Source organism: Triticum urartu, chromosome 5A, assembly GCF_056163025.1.
Source record: "Triticum urartu cultivar PI428250 chromosome 5A, HENAU_Tu73, whole genome shotgun sequence".
Taxonomy (NCBI): domain Eukaryota; kingdom Viridiplantae; phylum Streptophyta; class Magnoliopsida; order Poales; family Poaceae; genus Triticum; species Triticum urartu.
In genome coordinates this window covers 501,364,237-501,370,198 of record NC_141877.1, presented here as the reverse complement: position 1 = coordinate 501,370,198, position 5,962 = coordinate 501,364,237, and positions in this window count along the sequence as shown.

The following is a 5,962-nucleotide window of genomic DNA, read 5'->3' as shown; positions in this document are numbered from 1 at the left end:
CACCATTTCGGCCTGCTAAGACCAGTGGGTTATTTGACACAATCAGGGCCCAATCTTACTTTCGGCCTACTAAAGGCCCATGTTTTTATGGGTTCGAAATATTTACACATGTAAACGGCCTATTATTACTTAGGGCCAAATTATATTTAGGCATGTTAAAGGCCCATTATGGACACGGGCCTACCAGAAAAATATGAAAACTTATGTTGATTTAGGCCCAGCTATTTTTAGTGGGCTACATGCAAATTTTGGCCCAGAATCGTTTTTAGCCCAATTGGAATGGTCCCGACGAATGTTGGCATGTTGGGCTCCTATGAAGCTTTCGGCCGAATACATTACTAAGATAAACCTACATTATACAAAAATAGCATCGTAATTACTGCAACCTTTGGCAGTATCATAAATGTTGTATCACAACAAAAAAAATTCCAACCATACAACAAAAGGCCTGTTGGCATAAAGTGTTGGAAATATGTGTTGGGGAACGTTGCAGAAAACAAAAATTTTCCTACTCGTTTCACCAAGATCATCTAGGAGTTCATCTAGCAACGAGTCATTGGATGCATCTACATACCTTTGTAGATCGCGCACGGAAGCGTTCAAAAGAACGGTGATGATGTAGTCGTACTCGACGTGATCCAAATCACCGATGACCAACGCCGAACGGACGGCACCTCCGCGTTCAACACACGTACGGGACGGGAGACGTCTCCTCCTTCTTGATCCAGCAAGGGAGAAGGAGAGGTTGATGAAGATCCAGCAGCACGACGGCGTGGTGGTGGATGCAGGGCGTCACAGAAGCAGGGCTTCGCCGTGACTACGAGAGAGAGACGTAACAGGGGGAGATGGAGGCGCCAGGGGCTGGTGTAAAATCCCTCCTCTTCCCCCCACTATATATAGGGGTGCCAGGGGGGTTGGTGCACAGCCTAGGAGATCTGATCTCCTAGGTGCGGCGGCCAGGGGAGGGTTTCCCTCCCCCCCAAGGCACCTCGGGGTGCCTTCCACCACTTGGACTCCTCCTTGGTGGAAACCCTAGGCGCATGGGCCTAGTAGGGCTGGTGCCCTTGGCCCATGAAGGCCAAGGCGCACCCCTACAGCCCATGTGGCCCCCCCGGGACAGGTGGCCCCACCCGGTGGGCCCACGGGACCCCTCCGGTGCTCCCGGTACAATACCGGTGACCCCGAAACTTGTCCCGATGCCCGAAACAGCACTTCATATATATAATTCTTTACCTCCGGACCATTCCGGAACTCCTCGTGACGTCCGGGATCTCATCCGGGACTCCGAACAACATTCGGGTTACTGCATATACTTATCTTCACAACCCTAGCGTCACCGAACCTTAAGTGTGTAGACCCTATGGGTTCGGGAGACAAGCAGACATGACCGAGACGACTCTCCAGTCAATAACCAACAGCGGAATCTGGATACCCATGTTGGCTCCCACATGCTCCACGATGATCTCATCGGATGAACCACGATGTCGAGGATTCAATCAACCCCGTATGCAATTCCCTTTGTCAATCGATATGTTACTTGCCCGAGATTCGATCATCGGTATCCCAATACCTCGTTCAATCTCGTTACCGGCAAGTAACTTTACTCGTACCGCAATGCATGATCCCGTGACCAGACACTTGGTCACTTTGAGCTCATTATGATGATGCATTACTGAGTGGGCCCAGTGATACCTCTCCGTCATACGGAGTGACAAATCCCAGTCTTGATCCATGTCAACCCAACAGACACTTTCGGAGATACCCGTAGTCTACCTTTATAGTCACCCAGTTACGTTGCGATGTTTGGCATACCCAAAGCACTCCTACGGTATCCGGGAGTTACACGATCTCATGGTCTAAGGAAAAGATACTTTGACATTGGAAAACTCTAGCAAACGAACTATACGATCTTGTGCTATGTTTAGGATTGGGTCTTGTCCATCACATCATTCTCCTAATGATGTGATCTCGTTATCAATGACATCCAATGTCCATAGTCAGGAAACCATGACTATCTGTTGATCAACGAGCTAGTCAACTAGAGGCTCACTAGGGACATGTTGGTGTCTGTTATTCACACATGTATTACGATTTCCGGATAACACAATTATAGCATGAATAAAGACAATTATCATGAACAAGGAAATATAGTTCATGATAATTGTCTTTATTCATGCTATAATTGTGTTATCCGGAAATCGTAATACATGTGTGAATAACAGACACCAACATGTCCCTAGTGAGCCTCTAGTTGACTAGCTCGTTGATCAACAGATAGTCATGGTTTCCTGACTATGGACATTGGATGTCATTGATAACGAGATCACATCATTAGGAGAATGATGTGATGGACAAGACCCAATCCTAAACATAGCACAAGATCGTATAGTTCGTTTGCTAGAGTTTTCCAATGTCAAGTATCTTTTCCTTAGACCATGAGATCGTGTAACTCCCGGATACCGTAGGAGTGCTTTGGGTATGCCAAACGTCACAACGTAACTGGGTGACTATAAAGGTAGACTACGGGTATCTCCGAAAGTGTCTGTTGGGTGACATGGATCAAGACTGGGATTCGTCACTCCGTATGACGGAGAGGTATCACTGGGCCCACTCGGTAATGCATCATCATAATGAGCTCAAAGTGACCAAGTGTCTGGTCACGGGATCATGCATTACGGTACGAGTAAAGTGACTTGCCGGTAACGAGATTGAACGAGGTATTGGGATACCGACGATCGAATCTCGGGCAAGTAACATATCGATTGACAAAGGGAATTGCATACGGGGTTGATTGAATCCTCGACATCGTGGTTCATCCGATGAGATCATCGTGGAGCATGTGGGAGCCAACATGGGTATCCAGATCCCGATGTTGGTTATTGACCGGAGAGTCATCTCGGTCATGTCTGCTTGTCTCCCGAACCCGTAGGGTCTACACACTTAAGGTTCGGTGACGCTAGGGTTGTGAAGATATGTATATGCAGTAACCCGAATATTGTTCGGGGTCCCGGATGAGATCCCGGACGTCACGAGGAGTTCTGGAATAGTCCGGAGGTAAAGAATTATATATAGGAAGTGCTGTTTCGGCCATCGGGACAAGTTTCGGGGTCACCGGTATTGTACCGGGACCATCGGAAGGGTCCCGAGGGTCCACCGGGTGGGGCCACCTATCCCGGAGGGCCCCATGGGCTGAAATAGGAGGGAACCCAGCCCATAGTGGGCTGGGGCGCCACCCCTATAGGCCCATGCGCCTAGGGTTTCCACCAAGGAAGAGTCCAAGTGGTGGAAGGCACCCCTAGGTGCCTTGGGGGGGAGGGAAACCTCCCCTTGGCCGCCGGCCCCCCTAGTAGATCTCATCTACTAGGGCCGGCGCCCCCCCCTTGGCACCCCTATATATAGTGGGGGGAGAGGAGGGATTGAAGCCCCCAGCCCCTGGCGCCTCCCTCTCTCCCCGTTACGTCTCCTTCTCGTAGTATAGGCGAAGCCCTGCTACTGTGATGCCCTGCATCCACCACCACGCCGTCGTGCTGCTGGATCTTCGTCAACCTCTCCTTCCCCCTTGCTGGATCAAGAAGGAGGAGACGTCTCCCGTCCCGTACGTGTGTTGAACGCGGAGGTGCCGTCCGTTCGGTGCTTGGTCATCGGTGATTTGGATCACGTCGTGTTCGACTACATCATCACCATTCTTTTGAACGCTTCCGTGCGCGATCTACAAAGGTATGTAGATGCATCCAATGACTCGTTGCTAGATGAACTCCTAGATGATCTTGGTGAAACGAGTAGGAAATTTTTTGTTTTCTGCAACGTTCCCCAACAGTGGTATCAGAGCCAGGTTTATGCGTAGTTCTTCTTGCGCGAGTAGAACACAATTTGTTGTGGGCGTAGATTTGTCAACTTTCTTGCCGCTACTATTCTTTTCTTGCTTCAGCGGTATTGTGGGATGAAGCGGCCCGGACCAACCTTACACGTACGCTTACGTGAGACTGGTTCCACCGACAAACATGCACTAGTTGCATAAGGTGGCTGGCGGGTGTCTGTCTCTCCCACTTTAGTTGGAGCGGATTCGATGAACAGGGTCCTTATGAATGGTAAATAGAAGTTGACAAATCACGTTGTGGCTTTAACGTAGGTAAGAAGACGTTCTTGCTAGAACCCTAAATCAGCCACGTAAAAAACTTGCAACAACAATTAGAGGACGTCTAACTTGTTTTTGCAGCAAGTGGTTTGTGATATGATATGGCCAAAGTTGTGATGAATGATGAATGATCTATATGTGATGTATGAGATGTTCATGCTATTCTAATAGGAATCATGACTTGCATGTCGATGAGTATGACAACCGGCAGGAGCCATAGGAGTTGTCTTTATTCTTTTATATGACCTGCGTGTCATTGAGAAACTCCATGTAAATTACTTTACTTTATTGCTAAACGCGTTAGCCATAGTAGTAGAAGTAATAGTTGGTGAGCAACTTCATGGAGACACGATGATGGAGATCATGATGATGGAGATCATAGTGTCATGCCGGTGACAAGATGATCATGGAGCCCCAAGATGGAGATCAAAGGAGCTATGTGATATTGGCCATATCATGTCACGTTTATTATTTGATTGCATGTGATGTTTATCATGTTTTGCATCTTGTTTACTTAGAACGACGGTAGTAAATAAGATGATCCCTCATACAATTTCAAGAAGTGTTCTCCCCTAACTGTGCACCGTTGCTACAGTTCGTCGTTTCTAAGCACGCCGTGATGATCGGGTGTGATGGATCCTTACGTTCACATACAACGGGTGTTGACGAGCCTAGCATGTACAGACATGGCCTCGGAACACATGCAAAACACTTAGGGTTAACTTGACGAGCCTAGAATGTACAGACATGGCCTCGGAACACAGAAGACCGAAAGGTCGAGCATGAGTCGTATAGAAGATACGATCAACATGAAGATGTTCACCGACGTTGGCTAGTCCGTCTCACGTGATGATCGGACACGGCCTAGTTAACTCGGATCATGTAATACTTAGATGACTAGAGGGATGTCTAATCTAAGTGGGAGTTCATTTATAATTTGATTAGATGAACTTAATTATCATGAACTTAGTCTAAAATCTTTGCAATATGTCTTGTAGATCAAATGGCCAACGTAGTCCTCAACTTCAACGCGTTCCTAGAGAAAACCAAGCTGAAAGACGATGGCAGCAACTATACGGACTGGGTCCGGAACCTGAGGATCATCCTCATAGCTACCAAGAAAGATTATGTCCTACAAGCACCACTAGGTGATCGTCCCGTCCCACAGAACCAAGACGTTATGAACGCCTGGCAGACACGTGCTGATGACTACTCCCTCGTTCAGTGCGGCATGCTTTACAGCTTAGAGCCGGGGCTCCAAAAATGTTTTGAGAGACATGGAGCATACGAGATGTTCGAAGAGCTGAAAATGGTTTCTCAAGCTCATGCCCGGATCGAGAGATATGAAGTCTCCGATAAGTTCTTCAGCTGTAAGATGGAGGAAAATAGTTATGTCGGTGAGCACATACTCACTATGTCTGGGTTACATAACCGCTTATCTCAGCTGGGAGTTAATCTCCCGGATGATGCGGTCATTGACAGAATCCTCCAGTCGCTTCCACCAAGCTACAAGAGCTTTGTGATGAACTTCAACATGCAGGGGATGCAAAAGACCATTCCTGAGTTGTTCTCAATGCTGAAATCAGCGGAGGTAGAAGTCAAGAAGGAACATCAAGTGTTGATGGTCAATAAAACCACTAAGTTCAAGAAAGGCAAGGGTAAAAAGAACTTCAAGAAGGACGGCAAGGAAGTTGCCGCGCCCGGCAAGCAAGCTGCCGGGAAGAAGCCAAAGAATGGACCCAAGCCCGGGACTGAGTGCTTTTATTGCAAGGGAAGCGGTCACTGGAAGCGGAACTGCCCTAAATACTTAGCGGACAAGAAGGTCGG